This window comes from Schistocerca americana, chromosome 8 (genome assembly GCF_021461395.2).
Source record: "Schistocerca americana isolate TAMUIC-IGC-003095 chromosome 8, iqSchAmer2.1, whole genome shotgun sequence".
In the NCBI taxonomy this organism is placed as follows: domain Eukaryota; kingdom Metazoa; phylum Arthropoda; class Insecta; order Orthoptera; family Acrididae; genus Schistocerca; species Schistocerca americana.
This window is the reverse complement of record NC_060126.1, coordinates 456886727-456912204: the sequence shown is the minus strand read 5'-3', so window position 1 is coordinate 456912204 and position 25478 is coordinate 456886727. Positions and strand designations below refer to the sequence as shown.

At 42.9% G+C, this 25478-nt stretch overlaps 1 pseudogene; it reads left to right on the top strand.

Annotated features, from left to right (window-relative positions):
• Window positions 1–24136: 24136 nt before the first annotated feature.
• LOC124546043 lies at window positions 24137–24254 on the top strand (annotated as a pseudogene).
• Window positions 24255–25478: the final 1224 nt, after the last annotated feature.

Genomic DNA, 25478 nt, shown 5'->3' with positions numbered 1-25478 from the left:
TAAACAGTGAATCGTAACAGTAAATATATTCTTTTAATCGTTTGTACTACCTCTTATTTGTCCCAAGGATTCCAATTTAAATTTCTCGAGCGATTTGTACGTTTTCGTGTTGGCTATACCGACACGTTACGATCATAGCAGCTCGCTCGATGCCTGTTGTCATGCCTACTGGGCAAGGACGCCCAACACCGTAACAGTACTCTACTACTGGACGCACTAGCTTCATATACGCAATTTCTTTTGCAGATCCAGTGTCCTTTCTAACAGCTCTACAATAAACCTAAGTCTTCCATCCGACTTCCCTGACAGACAGTTAGTTACATGCCCCCGAGAACATTTGAACGATTCTGTTATCGAAATCATGTGGAACGAGTCAATTTACAGGATACATGTACATGATTATTGTTATCATTAATGAACACATTATTATTTGTAGTCCTACTCGTGTAGCTGCACTTTTTTTACTGGCTACCAGTTTTCAAGTACACATTCGACCGTGGAATAAAAGGAGCTTTCCAGGAGAAATTATTTTGGATTTAAAACTTCTTCGCTACCTGCCAGACTTTTTTTGTTACTGAGCGTATGATACTGAACTCGAAACTTCCTGGCAGATTAAAATCGTGTTCCGGACCGAGACTCGAACTGGGGACCTTTGCCTTTCGCGGGCAAGTGCTCTACCGATTGAGCTTCCTAAGCACGACTCAAGAATCGTCATCACGGCATCAGTTCTGCCAGTACCTTCCAAACTTCACAGAAGCTCTTCTGCGAACCTTGCAGAACTAGCACTCCTGGAAGAAAGGATATTGCGGAGACGTGGCTTAGCCAGAGCCTTGGGGATGTTTCCAGAAATATATTTTCACTCTGTGGTGGAGTGTGCGCTGATATGATACTTCCTGGCAGATTAAGAGTTGTTTGTAAAATCATTAATTCCATAAACCTGAAGTTTTTATAAGAGTGTAACATAATCAAAACAATCAAACGACTTGGAGAGCTCACGAAAAAATACCAACCGGCGATATACAGTTATTTCAGGCTTGTACTGTTAGATGAGTGAATGTATAACCAGCATTCTCAGTCGAGCAAACCTTCTGGAATCACGACTATGATATGCTAAGTAAATTGCTTCCACTTAAGTGTGTGACTGCTCTTGAGTACTGATCATTTCATTTCATATCGCGTCTCAGCATTAGGTTTAAATACTAGTACCATGCGACGTGCACTAAATGATCACCACAACTTCTGCAATGGAATACTGTCGGGTTATTTTTTGTCAGCTATAGTTAGTTATCCACGTCTAAAGGCAGTTGTTATTCACTACACCGAGGGAAAATTTTGTCCAAGTCTTTCTGCGATTCTTTACGATCGTCCAACGACAATGGGTTCCTGTACACAAAAGCTCACCTGCGATCAATTTTCCAGTAATTCTGACCACGCCTGATTAATTTTCTATAAACACTTTCCTGAGGTCTTCCTACGCTTCTTAGGGCGACATCCGATATTACTTTCGCTTGTGTTGAACATTGGCCTTTCTGTATAACGTTCTGTGTTCAGTTCGTTAAATATTCCTCGATCCATTTACAATATAAGGTTACTCAGCATCACTGTATCTTGGTTCGTAATCCACTATGTAGTACAGAGTCGAATGCTTTTCTGAAATCTTCGTAGAGAGAATCTACTGGCATCTATTGTTTGTATGACATCATATGTAAAGAAAACTTCCTCTGTTACAAACGGGGTTTTTTCCTGAAGTCATGTCGTTGCTCTAACAAAAGTTTGTGTCCCTCCAGGGCTGTCATAAAGTATGACTAAGACTTTGCTCAAGACACCTGCAACAGACAGATGTCAACAATGTCGATCTGTAATTCTGTACATCCTATCTGCTTCCATTTTTGTAAACAAGAGTTTTTACCGCTCTTTTCCAGAAAAACAGAACTATTTGTCGCACACGAGAGTGACAGTAAATATGGGTTAGGAAAGGAGCTATATTCGTGGGTTATTCACTGTACAATCTACGTGTATTTCCGTCAGGGTCTTTTGTCTTGTTCACTTAGAAACACTCGTAACTGTTTTTCAATATATACTTCTCATTTGTGAGCCAGTGCATCAGCAAAACATTGGTACTCTGCTATCCTAGTGCGTAAATACCTCTGTTATCACAACCCTGTTACTTACTCGGATACCACGAAATAATACAATTCGTTGTATCGGGCCAAGTGTGGCACTATTTCGCCTGTGTTCTTGGGCTGGCGCTACTGCCTGTGTTTTCTCGTTGACTACCATGGCATGAGTGGCTGAGGACAGATTTATCTGCCAATGCAGAGTGCTGTGAGGGAGGAGTGTTGGTCGGCCACCGGTAGTTACTTGGCCCCAAGTCCAGAGAGGTTGTGTGAGGTCGCTCGCATACACAGCAGTATTTGTGGGTCTGCTGAGCTGAGCAGTCTGCAGACAGTGGAAACTGTGCCTTATGGATACTGATTGCTGTGTGGTGTTCCTTGCACGTCAGACACGTGGAGTCATACTATGTCCATAATCAAATAACTTAATGGGAAAGCAACAGGGTGAGTCCGCAGCTCGTGGTCGTGCGGTAGCGTTCTCGCTTCCCACGCCCGGGTTCGATTCCCGGCGGGGTCAGGGATTTTCTCTGCCTCGTGATGACTGGGTGTTGTGTGCTGTCCTTAAGTAGTTCTAAGTTCTAGGAGACTGATGATCATGGATGTTAAGTCCCATAGTGCTCAGAGCCATTTGAACCAACAGGGTGACGTAATCGACAACCTTCGATACTTCGACAGGTGGTCACCCTGTCATTTTCTAGGCAGAACCCCAGGAAGTAAGCACAGTGCAAGGGCATTTAGATCCCCAGCTTGCAGAGCAATTCCGCAAAAATACTCTATGTGATCAAAAGTACCCGGACACCCCCAAAAACATACGTTTTTTTTTTAAATATTAGGTGCATTGTACTGCCACCTACTGCTAGGTACTCCACATCAGGGATGTCAGTAGTCATTAGACGTTGTGAGAGAAGAGAATGGGGCGCTCTGCGGAACTCACGGACTTCGAACGTGGTCAGGTGATTTTGTGTCATTTGTGTCATACGTCTGTACGCGATATTTTCACACTCCTAAACATCCCTAGGTCCACTGTTTCCGATGTGAAGTGGAAACGTTAAGGGACACGTACAGCACAAAATCGTACAGTCCGACCTCGTCTGTTGACTGACAGAGACCGCCGACAGTTGAAGAGGGTCGTAATGTGTAACAGGCAGACATCTATCCAGGCCATCACACAGGAATTCCAAACTGCATCAGTATCCATTGCAAGTACTATGACAGTTAGGCGGGAGGTGAGAAAATTTGGATTTCATGGTCGAGCGGCTGCTCGTAAGCCACACATCACGCCGGTAAATACCTCGCTTGGTGTAAGGAGAGCAAACATCGGACGATTGAACATTGGAAAAACGTCGTGTGGAGTGACGAATCGCGGTACGAAATGTAGCGATCCGATGGCAGGGTGTGGGTATGGCGAATAGCCAGTGAACGTCATCTGCCAGCATGTATAGTGCCAACAGTTAAATTCGGAGGCGGTGTTATTATGTGTGGTCGTGTTTTTCATGGAGAGGCCTTGCACCCCTCTTTGATCTGCGTTGCACTATCACAGCACAGGCCTACATTAATGTTTTAAGCACTTTCTTGCTTCCCACTGTTGAAGAGCAATTAGGGGTAGGCGCTTGCATCTTTCAACACGATCGAGTACCTGTTCATAATGCACGACCAGTGCTGGAGTGGTTACACGACAATAACATCTCTGCAATTGACTGGCCTGCACAGAGTCCTAACCTGAATCCTATAGAACACCTTTGGGATGTTTTGGAACGCCGACTTCGTGACAGGTCTCACCGACCGACATCGATATCTCTCCTCAGCGCAGCACTCCTGACATTCCTCAAGAAACCTTCCAGTACCTAACTGAACGTGTGCCAGCGAGAGTGGAAGCTGTCATCAAGGCTAAGAGTGGGCCAACACCATACTGAATTCCAGCATTACCGGTGGATCAGCCACGAACTTGTAAGTAATTTTCAGCCGGGTGTCCGGATATTTTTGATCACAGTATTTTGTGTTTTTTGACAAGGGAAAGAGCAGTAAAAAAGCAAAGAGACTTAATAACCTCACTATTAATTATACTATGTCTAATAAACCCTCATCTTCTAGGTGACCCAGATAATTTTGTGCCTCACCGAATGGTTAGTAATATTCATGTCTGGCGTCCGTCATCTTTGGGTAGTGTGGTAGCACTAGTGTTTACATTGTGTGTGTTTGTGTGTGTGTTATCTTTCCGGAATTCCTCTGCAAGCCGACGTTTCAAATTCACTAGCAAGCGCTTAATTGCTGAAATTTTGCCTAGAAAATGACAGGCTGGTCACATGTCGAAATACCGATGGTTGTCGACTACGTCACCCGTCTGCGTCAGCCTAAGTAATTGAACACTGATAACGCCTGGAGAAGCTAAGGTATCATACGTCCACAATTAACAGATACTGTAATATGGTGTCGACTGTAATCGGCATTATCTTATGACCATCCACAGACAGTTCGTCGACAGACTGTGTTAGCTATTGAAGGTGTGACGTGGCTGTCCATAGCGTATTATGCTTTCTGTACAGGATACAGATTTTTCTGCCGATTCTATGTTGCCAGTAGGGCAGTTGGTTTTGTACATGTTTTTACGCGTTATGATTAACGATGGAGTTATACTGGTCGTGTGCCCAACGAGTAGCTTACGTTATTAATAGAATAAGACTTTTCTGTTACTAATACTAAACTATTTCATGTTAGTGTCTGTGGTACTTTCATGTGCCTTGTATGTGCTGATGTGAAATGAGGTTCGTATACTAAGATACATGTTTATGGCAGTTTTCGGACGGTAAATCCCCTTCTCCTTCAAAAGGGAAGCTAATGTTTTTAATTGTTTCAGTATTTAAGTTAAAATTTAATCTTTTAGACTCACTATAGAGTATTTCTGCAGTTGTCTTCCATCACCCCATTTTCTTAAGCTAATGTTGTTTCCATTATAATGTGATATCACTTAAATTTTATTTAATCGGAGTCGCCGATTAATCATTCGTTGCTGTTGTTAATATTTTATTTTGGAAGCATTCCGTTTATGAGTCAGGTTGCTATAGCCAGCTGTTTCGACGTAGTCGTAATCATGAAGCTAAAATCATTTAAATTTTAGTTAATCTCAGGCTTTACTAACAATTTGCTGCTGTATTGATATTTAATCTCTGAAGCAGTCTTTTTGTGAATCCGTTGGTTGTAGCCAGTTGGTGTGATCAGACAAACTCTCTATCAGGATGACGATATTTATTCGTGTTATAAATAAATGTACAAATATTGTACTTTTAACCCAAACGCACTAGTCAGTTCCATCCTCCGGTAGCATGCATATCAAAATACACGTATCTATACTTACTCACATCAGTAAAATTGGTACTGCAGTATACCTCGATTTTGCCTGAAAAAATAAGACTGGGCGTCTCGTCGAGTAGAGAACTTGGATCCCTTCGTTCCGTGCGTTATCGGAGCAAAGACTACAGGCCTACACAATGTTGCAACTTGTGACAGGACTTTCTCGCTCCCTGAATACTCCCCAGGGACTGTACCACAATCCTATACGGCAAAATGGTAGTGGAGAAAGAACATGGCGACGTGCCTTGCCTTTAGCGTTGCCTATCAAGGATTCCTTTCGCTCTTCTGCGTAGTATTCGGTGTCTCGACTATAAGTGATAGGTTACATGAATGTACGGTGTCTTGACTATCAGTGATAGGTTACATGAATGTACGGTGTCTCGACTATCAGTGATAGGTTACATCAATGTACGGTGTCTCGACTATCAGTGATAGGTTACATCAATGTACGGTGTCTCGACTATCAGTGATAGGTTACATCAATGTACGGTGTCTCGACTATCAGTGATAGGTTACATCAATGTACGGTGTCTCGACTATCAGTGATAGGTTACATGAATGTACAGTGTCTCGAATATCAGTGATTGGTTACATGAATGTACGGTGTCTCGACTATCAGTGATGGTTACATGAATGTACGGTGTCTCGACTATCAGTGATAGGTTACATGAATGTACGGTGTCTCGACTATCAGTGATAGGTTACATGAATGTACGGTGTCTCGACTATCAGCGATAGGTTACATGAATGTACGGTGTCTCGACTATCAGTGATAGGTTACATCAATCAGTGATAGGTTACATGAATGTACGGTGTCTCGACTATCAGTGATAGGTTACATGAATGTACGGTGTCTCGACTATCAGTGATAGGTTACATCAATGTACGGTGTCTCGAATATCAGTGATTGGTTACATCAATGTACGGTGTCTCGAATATCAGTGATTGGTTACATGAATGTGCGGTGTCTCGACTATCAGTGATAGGTTACATGAATGTACGGTGTCTCAACTATCAGTGATAGGTTACATCAATGTACGGTGTCTCGACTATCAGTGATTGGTTACATCAATGTACGGTGTCTCGACTATAAGTGATAGGTTACATGAATGTACGGTGTCTCGACTATCAGTGATGGTTACATGAATGTACGGTGTCTCGACTATCAGTGATAGGTTACATGAATGTACGGTGTCTCGACTATCAGTGATAGGTTACATGAATGTACGGTGTCTCGACTATCAGCGATAGGTTACATGAATGTACGGTGTCTCGACTATCAGTGATAGGTTACATCAATCAGTGATAGGTTACATGAATGTACGGTGTCTCGACTATCAGTGATAGGTTACATGAATGTACGGTGTCTCGACTATCAGTGATAGGTTACATCAATGTACGGTGTCTCGAATATCAGTGATTGGTTACATCAATGTACGGTGTCTCGAATATCAGTGATTGGTTACATGAATGTGCGGTGTCTCGACTATCAGTGATAGGTTACATGAATGTACGGTGTCTCGACTATCAGTGATAGGTTACATCAATGTACGGTGTCTCGACTATCAGTGATTGGTTACATCAATGTACGGTGTCTCGACTATAAGTGATAGGTTACATGAATGTACGGTGTCTCGACTGTCAGTGATAGTTTACGTCAATGTACGGTGTCTCGACTATCAGTGATTGTTTACATCAATGTACTGTGTGGAGACTTGACCGGGATACCTAGGGTACTTCGAGCTGTCCCCGTCCTTAGTGCTCGAACAGCGCCACTGGCAGTGGGTGGGCGACGAGAGACGCTTATCCAGGTTCTCATTTCGATTCTGTGTACTATGTAACCTGCACTCGGAATCTATACAACGCATGGGCAGCAAAAAATGGAAATAAATCATTTCAATGTGAACGCCCGCTTGGCATTCGTAGTACAGTGCCAACATACAACGAGTTGTTTACCTCAGGGACCCAGCACATTTTCCCGGAAGTAGGTGGAGGGCCATCGATTGCTCATATAACATGCAAATACACATTCGCCACTGCCGTCAATATATCCATCTGGGCCGATAGCACGCACGCCCACTCGCGTTAAACAATAAAGTATCCACGCAGTACCTCCGTCGCTATAGCAGCGCCACCACAACACTTGCGAGTGTCGCGATAAAATCGTTAACTATTGATATATCGAGCATGCACAGTGAACAGAGGCGCACGCAAACAATGCTGTTGCATGATATTTCGTTATTAAACCTATCGTACCTGTCCCCCTCATTTGCAACTCGAGGGAGGGAACATTCGATGCTTCGTAAATGCCATAAAATATAAGAATCTTGTCACTAGTTATTCTTAAAGTTTTTAGTGGTACTGATCGCTATGTAATGTAAAATTACAGTTAGCTGATAACTGGTTTCTGTTGATTGACAACTATTTTCAGATCAAGATTACTGAAGACTCAGTGGCTATGTAGGATACAGTGTTGGTCACAACACCATCTTTACTAAACCTGGGTAGTTCACTTGGTAGAGCATTTTCCTGCGAAAAACAAAGGTCCCGAGTTCGAGTCTCAGTCTGACACACAGTTTTAATCTGCCAGGAACTTTTACTAATAGTAGATGAGATAGCTCACGGGGGTGAGTGAGGACAGGAGGGCGTGGGGGCAAGGGTACTAAAATGTGGACCGAGCACTCATCCACCTGTACTCATTTGTCCAAGACGTTTAAAGCGAATACCAAAATGTTCCTTATCATATTTTTGTGTAGTTATATTTATTTATTTCTTACCACTTTTTATGGGAACATTAGATTCAGAGCTACATGGTCATGGAACGAGTCACTGTGTGACTTTCACTGTCTTGTAAGGTTTAAAACTTTCCCGCCATACAGATTGTTGGACAAAATTTAGGGCGAACTTCCGAATGTCTGCAACTTGCTGCCACGATATTTCGGAGCAGAGTCTTCTGGCCATCTTCAGGTGAATACTGAAAGGAAAGGCACTCAACTGACATACAGAAGATCCATATGGCACACGGGGGGATGCGAAAAACTGCTTTAACTTCATATTTTCTTAATATTCCGCCTATTTTTGCTTCAAAACGACCGCTTATTTACAAAATATAGGAAATATTTCAGCCATAATTGGCAGTATATTAAGAGGACATACAGTTATAGCAGTTTTTTGTCCTTTTCCTAAAATCTCGGCGCTATGGGGATCTGTTATAAACGACTTGGAGTTGCGCAAGGTAAATGTTTACAGAGTTACGGGCGGGCAGCGTCGGATTAGCCGAGTGGTCAAAACGCTGCAGTCATGGACTGTGCAGCTGCTCCTGGCGGAGGTTCGAGTCCTCCCTCGGGCATGGGTGTGTGTCCTTAAGATAATTTAGATTCAGTAGTGTGTAAGCTTAGGGACTGGTGAGCTTAGCAGTAAGTCCCATAAGATTTCCCACTCATTTGAACATTTTTTGAATTACGTGCGAATGCGACGAATCTTAGACAGGAGAAACGACGCGCACAGCGCAGGAAAACATGGAAGATCAGCGGCATACTTGCCTCCTCCAAGCTAATAAGTCCGCTACCGCCAAACATCATATTTCCACCTGTCACTTGATGAAGTACGACCATACGAAAATTGTGGTCCGCGCGGGATTAGCCGAGCGGTCTAGGTCGCTGCAGTCATGGACTGTGCGGCTGGTCCCGGCGGAGGTTCGAGTCCTCCCTCGGGCGTGGGTGTGTGTGTCTGTCCTTAGGATAATTTAGGTTAAGAAGTGTGTAAGCTTAGGGACTGATAACCTCAGTAGTTAAGTCCCATAAGATTTCACACACATTAGAACTTTTTTTTTTTTTAATTGTGGCCCATACGTCGAACTGTTTTGGAGCTCCGCCATCAATGAATCAGTGGAAATATGAGTCCACCATTAATCGAGACTGCGGTTTTAAGTTAAATTCTCCATAGAAGGCCATCAAGAAAAAATTTGTGCCTTGCTTCGAATTAATTACTTGGGATGTATCACTCAGTTTTTTTCTATGAGTTCTACTGGAAGCATACTGAGTAGGAAACCTGCTGAATAGTGCAGACCTTTGTGTGCATAGCTTCAGGAAGTGTTTTCCAAGTGAATATGGTATTCCCGTTTTATGTTACCTGAATAAATGTTGCTGTTTCCTGCGAATGAGTGAATACTGTCAACAGCAAACGCTTTGGTGCAATGTACGTACATGGGTTGCAGGGTTGGAATTTCGAAAGGATTGAATAAATGCCTACATTAAATTCGTGAATCGACAACGCAGATCATTCTGACAACCCTTTCCTGGGCAAAGAATATTCTTGATGCGTTCACGGAGTTGTCCCAAAATATGACACCATATAAGGTAAGAGGGTGTATGTACGCAAAAGAATTAAACTATTGCGTTTCAGTGTCTGAGACGGTGGGGATTATTCTTATAGTGGGAACAGTACCATTCACGTTTTGTGCTATATCTTGGAACGTGATACTTGCAAGGAACCTTTGATTTACCCTCGATTCTAAGATTTTAAAATTATCGAATTCACTCGCTGTTTAACCACTTCGGAACAGAAAAGTTTTTGTTTCACAGGAGTCCCGTTCAGAAACTGTATGCACTGCGTTTTGTTGCAGCTAAACTTAATCCTGTTCTCTAAAAGCCACGTGCTGACGTTACTGACTTCACTGTTTACTACATCTTTTATATGACGTCCTACGTCATCTACATTAACACTTGCGTCATCTCCAAGGAGAAAATTGTTTCTGTCATCTATCACGTTTAGTGACACATCATTGAAATACATCAAGAAAAGCAACGCATCCAGAACAAAATGCTGTGGCATGCTGACATGCACCACCCCCACCCCTTTCTTACGTGACCCCTGTCCCATTCAAATTTCTTCTCTGTTTGTTGACGATGGAGAACGACGTCATTGTTGTTACTTTCCAGATAAGAGTATTATTCTTCTTCTGTCACAGATAAGAAATTTTACGGTGATTCCATAATGCTCCAAATGACGCAAAAGTATTCTGATTCCTCTCATCTCTGAACACCCTTAGGCCTATAGAAATAGTGCATTTAATTTTAACTAATTTTTGTGTCAATGAAACTCCTTGGAGCTGTTGACCGCATCGTCAATATGTAAAATTGTCCGACGTTTGGGCCACTATTGCAAACGGCGTCCCTCAGGGCTTTGTGCTGAGCTAGACTGCTAGGACAAAGACCTGAGGAAGGCCGTTTGCAATAGTGGCCAAAACGTCGGACAGTTTTATCTATTGGCAATGCGGTCAACAGCACTGCAGAATTTTATTGACAGTGACAGCGGCCGCGGAAGCCTACGCTTACAACTAACCAGTTTTTGTAGGCACATAGAATCCTACGTTTCACACCTGCGAGACGTGCGCAGATACCACTCGGGCAGTCGCCCACAGGCATCGGCGTCTTATCTTGTGAACTGTGTGTCGCATAATGATGTAATTTTGCAGCTGCATTCAGCAGTATACGTATGTAGATCCTGCCTGCAAAAATTGGTGCGAACAGAGTGAGAAGTACAGAAATAATATATTAAAACTTCATGTCTTCGAGACTCGACTCCGCCTCGAAGGTGTAAAATTAACGCATTATTCGAATTATTATCTTGACAAGAAAATATATCAGTAATGGAAGGGGTGTCTGGGATGGTTAGGATTAAGGAGATTGGTCAGATGTTCACATTAGTAGCCTTAAGTTAATCGTACTCATCTTGGACGGCACACAATATATGGATGGATCGCTCGGCTGCACCTGAGCACAAAGTTTGTTAAATTATGTTACAACAAATAAGCCCTCGGTCACAAATATTAAGTCAATATTGACCAGGTTTCGACGCTACTATGAGCGTCGTCTTCAGAATTAAAGTAACTGTTCTAAAACATATTAGATATATAATATATTAATAAAATTAAAGTTTGTACTGACTGGAAAGAGATGCAGTACTTACAAGTCACATTTAAAAAAAGTCTAAGCCGGAAAGGCGACGTCATGAATAGTTGTCAATAAGATGGCGAGCCGCTAAGGGCTGCTCACACTTGAGTGAACGAGGGTTGCTCTCTTTCCAGTCAGTACAAACTTTAATTTTATTAATGTATTATATACCTAATATGTTTTAGAAGAGTTAGTTGAATTCTAAAACGACGCTCATAGTAACGTCGAAACCTGGTCAATTTTGACTTAATATTTGTGACCGAGGGCTTATTTGTTCTAATATAATTCTGACCCGGTCACTGAACCCTAGCAGCTATGTCAAAGTTTTGTGTTTGTTAAATTAATTCCTGCGCGACTCAGCTAGACTGCTAAATGACGACACTGACTTGAGACCTGACGGCTTCCAGGCACAGGGGCGGCATACGTTGCATGGTTGGTCGTATTGTTTCCAAGCTGTGACATTCAGAAGGCCTCACGCACAGTTAAGACTGTGGTGGGCTCAGCAAGTTGGAAAGAAGTTACCTTCCATATATGACTGTTCTCGCTCATCGACGTTTCCCGTGTCAGATTTTAGTCTCAATTATTGGATTAATTTTGGCATAATCTCTTCCTTTGTATTCGGATGAGTCTTAACATTCAAAGTTGCACTTCTCTCAGATCACTAATACGAGGACGTGTAAAATATCTGCACCTGATGCTCCTTTAAGTTGCCTCTCATCGCCGTTAAGTGGGTGGTTTTGTGAGCGCGTCTGCTGTTTCATTTCCATGACTGAGGACAGAAACGGCTAATGAGGGTTCCAAGCAGTTCTCTCTCGAAGGACAGACAGAAACTGTCCTGTTTTGCACGAACAGCTTCGCCTCCTAGGTGCGCGATGCGGCGCCCGACGCTTTCGCTGGAAGTGAGAAACAGGCCGCACAGCCGGCGTCGTGCGGGGCGGCTAGGCTGCGACGGGGCGCGGGCGCGCCGACCAATATCAATCGCATTACTCACGGGCTGGCGGGCAATTTGTCTAGCCGTGTGTTCACGCGCACGACAAATAGTTTTCCCGTGTTCGTTCGGCGGCAGATAAGTCGCCCGCGGGCGCTTCGACGGGTCGCCGCGCTTGCGTTATCCGACGCCCGAGACGGGACCGCGTCGCATCGCTCACTGCGGCCTCGAGCGACTAAGTGCCGAACGTCAACACGAGAGTACCGAAACCGTTAGCGTTTGTTTTGCACACGTATGTACCATGTATATGAACATTAATGTGGAGCACATTGAGTTGGAAATCATCCAAAGACACTGCAATTTGCAATTAAGCTTGCCAGCGGCAGCGATCACCTACAAATTTTTGTCTGCTGCATTTGTACGTAGGTTCTGTACAGCAGAATGTTTATTCCACAAGTTCGGACCGCGGCTAAGGAAGTACAACCGTCGAAGCAAGCAGTTGGACACTTGCTGAACTGCTTCACTGTTGTAAGGTACTTGAAGTACGTAACCATTGCGGCACCTCACCTCAACCTCTCGATACCAGCAATATTCTACCGTGATTCTGTAAAATGGTTAACACATTTCTGTGACAACATTCAGATTTGATTTCATTAATGTAGAGGTTCCTTGATACATGTTTATATTGCAATGATATTATTCTTATGTGTATTCTTTCTTTTGTCGCGATGATCTTTGACGTACTTGTAGCTCTGATTTTTGGGCGCGTAAGCGGTTATTAAAGAATCAAGTCTTTGTCGTCATCTTGAAAAGACGCCAATTGTTGTCAGTTTATAAAATGTGAACTTGAACAGTGAGGAAGACTTTTCAAGTATGTTTTATATTGTGAAGTGATGTTGCAACAAAAGTAATAAAAAAGAAGGGTAACTTAAATTCGGAGTGCTGATTACTTTTTTACATCACCATTGTGCTAACTTGCAAAAGTTTAATCTTCAAGAATGGTTTATGAAACACGTCTATAAAACTTTTGAATATCGCAGAATAACACCTAGGCCTCTTTGCATCCGAGCTTGGAATCATCACTACCTAGAATTTCGACTATTGAGCCATTTGTTCACAACGAGACCAGCGTTGGAAACACGAAAAGATGAGTGCCTAGTTTATCCATTATTTCAAGAAATGACTTTAATAACTGTTCTCTAATGACACCTGCCACATAATATAACTTTGTTGTTGCCCGAAAATGCAATATTTAGCAGCGTGAGCAACACTACAATCATAATTAATTTTTGACCTTTGTTGTCGTAGGGTTGTTAGACTGTAGAGCCACAGCTGTTGACTCTCCGACGGTCAGCCGTCGGCAGGTTGCTGCCTCAGGGTGTGGTGGCACTGGAGATAGTCGCTTGCTCGTCCATGGGCTATTCTGTCGAGGAACCTTCCAGGGTACCCAACGTGTGGGATCCGCGCTCACTGCAGGGTCAGTGGTGGCTTGTTACGCGATCGTGAAGCTCGAGGAGGAAAGAGAATGTGGAGGCTGATCATTAGCGTCGCTTATTCACCCTGTGTGGGGACTGCTAGTCCCTCCTTTATCAGGGTCCCAGCAGACACATGAGGGAAGCTAACGTCCAGAGCTGGAAAGAGCTCCGAAGTGCAGTCGGTGTGTCCGCCAGGGGGCCTCATCCGAGATGGAAAGGGGGCCCTGCCTGCGGCTATCGAGGGTCCAGGGTGCAGTAGTCTTCAGGTTGTTGCTCATGTCGGCACCAATGACGCCTGGCGCCTGTGTCTTGAAGACATCCTCGTGACCTACAGGCGGCGGGCAGAAGTGGTGAAGACTGCTGGCCTCGCTCGGGAGGTGCAAGCAGAACTCACGATTTGCAGTATCGTACCCATAGCCAATCGGGGTCCTTTGGTTTGGAGCCGAGTTGGGAGTCTCAACCAGAGGCTCCGTCGATTCTATGACAGTCATGACGATGCTGGCGATATATTTTTGGACCTGCGTTATAGAGTGTAGAGTTGTTGGATTCCCCGATATCGGGCAGGGGGCACTACACACAGGTAGTAGCTATGCGGGTAACGGAGTAATTGTGGAGCGTACGTGGGAGACTTTTAGGTTCGGTGGTAGTTCGAGGTCTTCTGTCGAACGCTTGTCCGTCGATACACAGAAGGCGTAATCATATCCTGTGCAAAGCAGATACACTTTGACTGTCAAAATGATAACAGCAAATTGTCAAAGTATTCGTAACAAAGTTCCCGAATTTACAGGCGTCTATAATATTTCTAGCTCTCAAATTAATTTCGGGACCGAGAGCCGGCTGAAACCTGAAATAGAAAACTCTGAGATATTTAATGATCCATGGAACGTTTATTGGAAAGACAGATTAGACGCCATAGGAGGGGGAGAGTTCTTGGTAGTTGATACAAATATTGTCTCTGTTGAGGTGACAATGAAGTTATTTGGGCGCATACAACAAGCCTAGGTGAACTCAACTTAACTTTGGATGTCTTCACCAATCACTCGGTAGCACTGTGACAGTTTTATAGTCGTCGAAGTGAAGTCTACTGCCAGTGTCGCGGAAATACTCAAATCATGCAATATTAGTTGTACGTGACTTTAACCAACCGAGTGTAGATAGGAACGTCTATCGATTCATTGCAGGTGCTACTGAAAGACATTATGGCGAAGTGCTTCTGAACACGTTTCCCGAAAACTGCCTTTAACAAGCTGTTAAACAATCCAAACGGAATGTAACAATTGTAAATCTTGTACCTACAAACACGCTTGACCTTATCGACTGTGTCAGTATGGAAACAAGGATTAGTGATCATGATGGCACCATAGCGGCGGTGGTTACTCAAAGTAACAAACCCTTCAAGAAGGCCAGGAGAGTGTTTATGCTAGAAAAAGCAGATATGTAGTTGATACGATCCCACTTAGATCATGAAAAGACATCGTTTAGCTCCAATAAGACGGACGTAGAAGGATTATGGACAAAGTTTGAATTGATTGTAAATCATTCCCTGGAGACATGTGCCAAGTAAGTGGCTTAAGGATGGAACGGACCATCCGTGGTTTAACAATAGAATTCGAAAAATGCTGAGAAAACAGAGGTTGCTGCACTCTAGGTTCAGAAAAGAGTGCGCAAATTTTGGCAGGTGGAAGTTAGTAGAAACTCTTGTGTCCGCAATAGGAGCAACGCGCGAAGCATACAACAACCTCCATCGTTATACCTTGCCTAAAGATCTCTCCGAGAACCCGAGTAAATTCTAGCCATTGGTAAAACCACAAGCGGGCCGAAGGGTTCCGTCCAATCACTCACCGACTAGTTTGGGATGTGAAGTGTCTCTAGTCTTTCATTGTATAATTAGCGGTGCAGTCATGCAGGCTTTGAATGCCTCTGTAAGTTTATTCCGTTTTTAGTACCATATCTTTCGTAAATGGTTCAAGAACGTGGCCTTATAAATTCACCATCGTAAATTAACGATGGATATCTAAATGGGGAGCGTTGAAGTAACCTAACGAAACTGTTAAAATAATAGTTTCATAAACAAAATTTGTACAGTAGGTCTAAGATGTCTTTGCATGCTTTACCAGTTATTATGCTTCATATCGGTCGTAAATTTTTAATCTGGCTATTGCAGATATATTTCAGCTACCGTGTAACTATGTTCAGTGCAATTATCCCAAGTCATGATGACTCTTCTTGGAAAATTTTACATGGTGGCACTTGACAATAAAGATAACAGACAGTTTAACTACTGAGAAATGAGTTAATTAACAAACATTACTTTTGGGCACAAGGTCAACAAGAAACTTTTGTTTTGAGACTAATAGACGGCTCCAGTGAGCATTATGGTTGAAGTTAGCGAAATTCAGGTCAATGGTAATATAGTTGAAGGGATGCCGCCGGAAGACCGTTTATGGATGGTTCATGCTAATAAACTTAATAGTTCCCTTCACTAGAATCAAGCTGCGTGGCATATACAGAGCGTTAGTTTTACTGATCAGAAAAGGAATATTGGTGAGCAAAAGAGTAACATCCAGTCAATATCACGAGAGTAGCCAACATGGGCGAGACTGGGGAAATTGTTTTAGGTCTCATAAACCTGGACAGTTCGCTCAGGATTACGGGTTGGACGTGAAAAAGGTATTGACGTACGACGTTTCATTAAACAAGTATGAGGAAGGTGAACAGCGTGGCCACACAAGTGGTGTAACCAGTTAAGTGTAAACAGTTAGTCTTCCTTACCCCTTAACTGTGACGCCAAAACCATGAACCGGTCTGCGGATTGCTTGATGCTGGCAGCAATATTTCGTTGCTTAATTATGGGTGGTATCCCAAGGGTTGTCTTGATTTACAAATTTTCCACGTTAACAACAGTGGATAAACTGGCTGTGACTGTTAATTGTCAGTCATTATCTTTGTTGGGGAACACTAGAGAAATTTCAGCAAAAAAAGTTCAGGCTTAAAATCTTTGACGCCAAACAACTGCCTACTGACTTAGTATTGGGGTGTGATTTCATAGAAAATATGAAATTTTCTTAGATTACTCTAGAAATAAGTTTGCCTTTAAATATCATCCAGATAAGTACTAACAATTATGTAGACATTGTTAACTTCATTCTGTTATTACTGTACATATGGGGGAAACGAAGCTCATCAGTTATTAAGTTTGTTGAGTGAATTTTGGGATTTACTGACCGAAAGTTCTGGTGTAACCAACAAAGCTGAATATCAGGTCCATCTCACCCACCAGGTTCCGTGCGTCACTCTCCTTGTCGATTATCACTGCCAAAAGTGCGCGCGTTATGAAAGATTATTGATAAACTGCTGACAGAAGGGTCATTATTCCTTGGTCTCCTCGTATGCTTCGCCAATGTTTTTGGCTCCCAAAAGCAATGGCGGAGATTACAGGCTCAACATGAACTACTGAGTGCTTAACCAGAAGGTAGGTTCAGAGTCGGTGCCCTTGCCTGATCTTCACATAAGCTTTACTTGGTTCTCTCTAACTCGCTATTTCGTGGTTTTGGATATGAATCGCGCCTGCCACCAGACATCTCTTGTTGATGAAGCTAAGCCTTTGTTTCCTGCAAGGACTGGAACTTGTTTCGCTGAAACAAAGCTTTAAACAGAGTTCCCTTTGGATTGTCAAGTGGTGCAGCAGTCCTATCATCATGAAATGTTGTTGTTTACAACAAGAACTTTTGTGAGTACCTTCAATCTCTTAGACGGAAGTTGTCCCATTTTAGGGGTATGCAATTAACTGTGGAACCTGCTACCGCTAATTTAGCCTGTGCCGAGATTTCTGTTCCAGGTCATCTAATTTCGGCCAGTGGAGGGGGGATTGTTTTGCGGGATGAGACCAGAGAGCGAGGTCATCGGTCTCATCGGATTAGGGAAGGACGAGGAAGGAAGTCGACCGTGCCCTTTCAGAGGAACCATACAGGCATTTGCCTTGAGCGATTTAGGGAAATTACAGAAAACCTAAATCAGGATGGCCGGAGGCGGGATTGAACCGTCGTCCTCCCGAATGCGAGTCCAGTGTGCTAACCACTGCGCCACCTCGCTCGGTCGGCCAGTGGAGTTACATCTGATAACGAGTACATAAAAGCCATTTATAATCTTCCTCCCCCCTGAGATAAGAAGGGAGTTGTACAATTTAACAGAATAGCTAACTTTTTTCAGATTCTTCTGAGCTTCACTCAACTAGCCATCCCCTTTGACCAACTTCATCATAAAGGAAAGTTCTTTCAGTGGTCAGATACCCAGCACTCAGCTTTTGATGCATTGAAGCAGGGTCTGGCTAATGCCACCCATGCTGACCATTGCAGATTTGCAGTATCAATTTCTTCTCCAGACCAACGCCTTCTATTATAGAGTCACTGACCTCATGTTACAAGACTATGATGGAGTTTGTTGAGGACTCTCGCAGCGGCAGAGGTTAAATACTCCATATTCCAAATGGAAGCATTGACAGCTTTATTTGTTTTATCTAGAGCGTATTCATCTCCCATGAGAAGTAGATAACCCTGCGCTAAGTTGGATGCTGGCTACACTCCGTAAGATTGTCAGGATTGCATGTCTGGCAGTTCCAATTTTAGCTCTCCAATTTTCCATAAGACAAAGGAAAGATTCTAACAACCACTGGCTTATTCACTGAGTCCTTTGTTTAGTAGTCATCAGGAGAGGGCTTAGGTCAAGCGATCAGGTGATAAACTTCAATATGGTACAGGTATACTAACTGAGATTCGGTCACTTTCCAAGTACTTGAAGCAGCAGCAGCAGGAATGAAGTCATGTGCTCTAGAGACTTAAGGCTCAGCTTCTCAGTGGCAAGCAAGTAGCCAGGTATTATCTTAACAACAGTCTCCTGCGTTGTACCTGCTACGATGGGAAATTAAATGTGTGTGACCACAAAGAGTTAATCTCGACAGTATTTAAGAACATTCATTGTTCCTTTTATGAGGTTTATGAGCACTTTTAAGACTATAATAAAGACTAAAGTGTACCTTATTTTTGCATCCCTTAATTCAGACGTCAGAGTCATGGAATGTTTGGAGTGTCAGTTTTCTAAGCCCAATTCCAATTCTAGTTTGTTGCCCTGTAGTTGTGAAGTTAGGCTAGTGGACAAATGGTATGAAGATTATTTAGGGCCACTTTCATGCACTAATAGTTGAAACAAGCTATTTTGGTTTTTATATTGGAATTTATGAAATTCTCTTTTGGTAGTGCCGTATCACATACACCACGATCCCATGCTTTCTTCAACCATCGTTTGCTGAGCATGTTAATCAGAACCTTAAAACATCGCTGATTATTTGTCAGAGACAATTTCAACATAACTTAGAAAAATCGATCAGCTGGCTTAATTTTGCTTTTAATTCCACTGCCCGTGAAGAGCGTAAGGTAACATCATGCAAAATTAATGTTTGCTTCACCGATTAACTCTCCAGTATCCAGCCCAGGAGCCAACAATGAGGAAATTGATACTAACTCCATTGAAGGAAATTGGAGCAACGTGATTAATAACATTCGTTTTGCATCGAGGCGAAAGTTCGGAGATATAACGACCATAGGCAGTCTATCTCGTTAAGGATTGTAAATCTTGTTTTCGTAAAGAATTTTCAGGGCAAGGACACAGAGAAAACTTCTGCTAAGCTATTTTCACGTTTTCTTGGACAATGTCAGATTCTAACGATTGCCACCCTGGCTAGTGTCGTAATTAAACATCTGGTTACTGTTAAAGTCCATAGGGTTCATCTTTGTCAGGTCAAGGTTACTGTTCCTTCTAATGACTGTGAGGCTAGCAGGGCCCAATGAAAGGAAAGGGGAATTACCCCGCTCTCCTTTTCCCCCGCTCCACAGATTTGTCCTTTGGGGTTGGAGACTGACCCATATGGAACTTTGATATAAGCTCAAAAGTGTGGTATAATCTCTTTGGCTGTATACTTACGCAGCCACCTGCTTCACATACCGCCAAAGGGCATACATGCTCTCCGCCACGCCGACTTGACAGCATTGTGCATGAGTTTGCTCTCAACCATTTACCACCAGAAACTACAGAATGGCCATCCAAGGAGGCAAGTGTTGTCAGCCATGTGGCAGGAGAATGCTACGAGCAAACTCGGAAGTTGAACGTGACTCTGAGCAGGTTTGTGATCCTCTATTCTATCAACTTATGTAACCGAGAAGCACATCATTCAGGTTTGGTGGAAGATGGCCTTGGAACTTTCTCTTCTATTTGTGGCTACAGAATTCATGGGCATAGTGGTATTAGTAAGCTGTAGTCATCGGCATTTGTTGGTTTTGTTTGGTGAACACTTTATTGTGTAGAATGCATAAACATTTGGAGTAATCCCCTGTGCTTTAGTATTCTTTGAACTATGTCTGTTATATTGTTTTAGGATTGAGTGAGTCCCAATTTTAATTAAAGAGTTTATCAGTTCCAACTATGCCACAACAATTCTGTGTAGGTTGTCTGGTACATGCTTATCAAATTTTAGCCCTGTTGATAATTTATGAATATTATTTGTACTGGCTATGTATCGTTTATTTGCTACTCAGGATTTGTGTAGTTTCAGTTTTACAGTTCTTGTAACCCGGCACCTAACCAATCCTATCTCCTTGTTTGCTAAAGATTTCAATCGTAGCAGCGTGTGGATGAGGGCGTGAGTGTGCTGTCATACCAGAGAAGACATTAAAGCAAAATTTATTTTTTGCTGTGTACTGTTCTGTTCGGGCTTTCTTTTTTTTCTTTTTTTTAACCAGTGATTTCCTTCTCAGTCATGGGCATAAGAGATGTGGTTGGTATTGGACATATGCAGAAAGAAAAATGAATATATGAATGACAAAACAAAATCATATCGCATATTTATGATCACCAACGCCAGGAAGGCAAACAACAGAACCCAGAAAGAATAAGTTGTGCCATATAGTATAAAAAAGCACCGACAGTAGCGCGCAGCTGGGCATGGCAAAATGCCAACACAGAGCTCACGTGAAGTCACCTGTAGAATCCATGAGGCCTTGGTGGTGACCATGTATATTGAAAAAGACTCAGAGGACGGTAGCTACAGGTGCCAACAATGAGGGGTCTACATGGCCTGCCACACAGTATGAAGGTGCTGGAAATGGAGCTCAATTCACACAGTCGTCCCAAGAGGGACGTCAGCACATTATGCCTGGGGCCTGGACTTGAGTAGTATTCGCTCTGGCTCTGCTCGCTTTGATACTTAGCTGCATACTTCTCTCCAGAAGAACTTCATAGGCAGAAGTAGAGTAATTTCATCGATTGATTCATTCACTTTCTGCTCAGAACAATCTTAAATATTTATGTTGTTTATGCCTTGCCTTCTGTTCATATACCATCAGACCTAGTTGCATAGTTCCTACACAACATTCAGTTAGCCATCTCCACATTAACTTAGAGGATCGGCCTTTCTCCTATGAGAGTAAGTATCTAGACTGCTCACTGGGCGCGACAACCAGGCGGTCAGTTACAGTATTTGTGAATTGGCACAGCGTCTCCATGGTGTGTTGGACTCCTCTCTACAGCTGAACTACGCTCTCCTTGGCAAGGTAGGTCAATCCATCGACCTGCAAAAACGAAACGATATGAAACTTTCTGGGTTGAATGGGTATGTGACGTTTTTTCCGGGAATACTATGAGACAAATTTACAAGGACTATGGTGGTATGAGTCCACGTACCAACAGGACTTAGCGTCTCATCTGATCTGGATGTATGCATTGACTCGGATGGGTATGTCTCATAAAATCAGTGTATCCTCTTCTAAGGCAAACAGGCTCACAACAATAGTTGGTTTCTGATATCCTGCATATTGGCAAAGGCGTGGAGTTGACATTCGAGCTAGTCCCCAACACGTTCTAGCAACGACAGGCCTTGGGATCTTGCTGACCATTGGAGTACCTCAAATTGCCACAGACAGTTCATTGAAACATGCAGCACCTGTGGGCGAGCGTGGTCCTGTTGAAAAATGGTACCACCACTTTATCGTTTGAATGATAGCACATGACAGCGGAGCATGTCCATTATGTACCACTGTACCGTCAGCATTTCCTCAGTCACTATCAGCCATAATCTGACGACATACCAAATTTCTCTCCACACCGTGAAGATATTAGTAACACACAGTGCCTCTCCAAAGTGTTGGAAGAATGGGACTTCTCTCCAAGTTACTGCCCATCTCGCCGATGATTGCTATCCGAGGTAGTGCATAACTGCGTTTCATCACTTATTAATCGGCAGCCAATGCATTGCAGTCATGGCTCTGCTACAAATATAACATTTTGTGTTGTGATGTCAACGGCTGCCTAAGCACGGTGATTCTGTAATCTGTTGCAGCTAGTCTGCCACCAGCTGCGCGGGATGACAGAGAACGCTTCAGGCAGTCATAATGGAACTAGTCAGTGCACCTGGAGAATCCGCTATACATTAGTTCACAAGATGATCTACTAATGCACAAATCGTAAAACAGTGACGTAACTAAAATACTATTATTTTTCTTGTAAACATTATTAAAACATGAATTTGGTAGAAGATTTATTATTTATTATTAAATTACTTATTACTAAAATAACTATTTTTATCAACGGTACACATTTCAAACTTTCATTACTGCATTTGAAACCATCATAATTGCATTTAATGTTTCTGTAATTTTTTTTGAAAATAAACTGAAAAAAAAATTTGCAACATAAACTACTAATCATTTATAAATTCCTGTGAATATAAACTATCTATGTTTAATCATGATTGTGTTTTTATTTAAAGATATGCACCTCTGCTCATGTTATGTATTATCTTTGTTCTTCTTGTCTTGTTAGTTACGCAGCAGCGCGTTTTCGGAGTTGAAGGTGGTTGATGGAAGCACTCATTGATGTGTCCTTATTATGTCTGTTTCAACGTATTTTAAAAATACGGAATAAAATGTTTTTGAATAGAATTCGAAAGCCTGCGTCAGCATATTATTGATATGACGTATGAAATCAGTACATCCGGAATCCTCTTTTGTATCCATACAAGAGAATTTCATCCTCCAAAACTGTTGTGCCAAACTACGACAGATGTCGACAAAGATGATAAGTTATAATCACTTTAATTACTGCAAACAATGTACGAGGTTTGACCACAAATTAACTGGACTGGTGATGCCACAGAGCAAGCAAACATGCGCCAAAGATGAACGATCAATAGCTATGAAACGTGATGCCTTCTCAGTCGAATGCGGAATCTCTGGTGTTTTTAGACAAATCCGTGTGGCCGTTGACTTCTTTTATGTAAGAGCTGTTAGTTTGTTTTACCGAAAAAATGATAGTTGTAATAATAGAACAACGAACTGTCAAGAAGTTTCACCCGACACTTGGAAAAACTGTTACTTAAACCTGTCTTTCACTAGAAGAAGTGTATGGCGAAGAATGTTTATCAACCACGCAAGATCTGAGTGGTTCACGAGGCGCCAAGATGGCCAAGAAGACGTTAAAGATGACTCATGCCCGGGTCGCCATTCACCATCAAAAACTGATGAAAATATTGACTCCAATGTGATCTGACAGTCGGTTGAGTATTCGAACGACTCCTGAAACTGTGGGAACAAACGAAGAATGCTTAAGGCCAATTTTACATAACCACTTTAACAAGACAAAAGTGTGCGTGAAATTGCTGCCGAAAATTTTCACAATTGAATAAAAAGAAGCCCGTGAAAATGTTTGTACACTTTGAGTAGCACTGAAAATGGTGCCATGGAGACACTGGTAACATGAGACGAATCTTGTTTTTTCACTTATGATCCACAAACTAAGCGCCAATCCATGCAGTGGGAGAGCCCAACTTCACAGAGAGCGAAAAATGGCCTGAATGAGTAAATCAAGATTCAGCGCGATAATGGTTGTTTTCTTTCGATGTTCGTGGAATTGCGTATCTTCACTGGGTTCCTGAAGGTCAGACTATTAATAAGGCTCTTGCTGAACTCCTTGAGAAAATAAGAAAACAAGATCCGAGATGTGGAAGAACAAGTCATGATATTGCATCAACACAACTCACCGGTTCATACAGCATTGTCTGTTAAGACGTTTCTAGCGAAGTGCAGCGTCCTAGTCTTAGTCTACCTACATTATTTGTCTGACATAGCACCATGTAATTTTTATCCATGGTCCAAGGTCAAATTTGCATTAAACGCAACAAGATTTCAGTCCGTTGGAGCAGTGTAAGAAAAGGCGGCACGCTTCATCAAGCAGCTCGCAGAGGAAGATTTCCAGCAGTGCCTACGTTAATGGGGCAACGGCCTTGCCACAGTGGACACACCGGTTCCCATCAGGTCACCGAAGTTAAGCGCTGTTGGGCGTGGCCGGCACTTGGATGGGTGACCATACCGGCCGCCATGCGCTGTTGCCATTTTTCGGGGTGCACTCAGCCTCGTGATGCCAATTGAGGAGCTACTCGACCGAATAGTAGCGTCTCCGGTCAAAGAAAACCACCATAACGACCGGGAGAGCGGTGTGCTGTCCACACGCCCTTCCTATGCGCACCCTCATATGAGGATGACACGGCGGTCGGATGGTCCCGATGGGCAACTTGTGGCCTGAAGACGGAGTGCTACAACAACTGAAAAGTCGCATGGAGCGTTGAAGTGATAGAGGAGGGGAGTATATTAAAGGTAACGACAACTAAATACAGATGTTTTTGAAATAGTACCATTATTTTATAGCCACACCTCGTAATAACGCACGTTCTCTGATCTTAAGAATATTAGAAGCAGGCGATAGTTAATTCCAACGTAATCACTGTACGTGTGTGGTTTAGAGAATCATTTTGTAATATCTAAAGGTGGTTTAACAGTGTGAGAGTGGCTTGGTGGTTAGAGAGTCCATTAATTCTCAGATGACATGTTCATATGTGAAGAGGTTATGATATATGTCGATGGGTCCCCTATTTTGGTGGTCAGATGAGGTCGGCAGGAAGCTTGATGACGAGTATGCTTGCTCTCGCGTTCCCACGCAATCCAACAATCGGCCACTGTCACATCTGAACGTAGCACAGATCTGCATATCGCAGTAGTCGACGAGCCATGTATATGGAGACCCCAATGAGGCCTCCTTCAAATTGTGTCCGATACTGATAATACTGTCTCACATAAGTACGTGGCATCTCCGTGTCGCTCACAGTGATCACTCGACATCTTACAGTTTTCGTGCTCCTTATACTTATATCCTGCCAGTCCTGGTAACAACACTAAACACAAAAGGCCCCTACGCACTCCGGAGCCCTTTCTGCCTATCACTGAGTGCGGTGAATTTAATTACTTACTTGCCAGCTAATTGTTTGTAGGTGTAGGAAGTCACACTGCACTTCAATCATTTCTGCAGGATGCTTCGCTATTACAAGCTATTTCAAAGACTTTGGAACAAACGCCTAGGGGTGATCGATCAAATCGTGGAGGACAAATTTTGTTAGAGACAAAATGTTTAGTGATGTTCCCCAAGTAATTTTGAACCAGAAAACTTTAAAAATGAGTGTGTCCCAGAGGAGAGAGGTGTTTTAGAAGTAAATCGGGAGGGGAGGGGGGTCGTTTATGCTTGCGCTACTGAATTTTACAGAGGGTAGACTGCTGCGTGATAA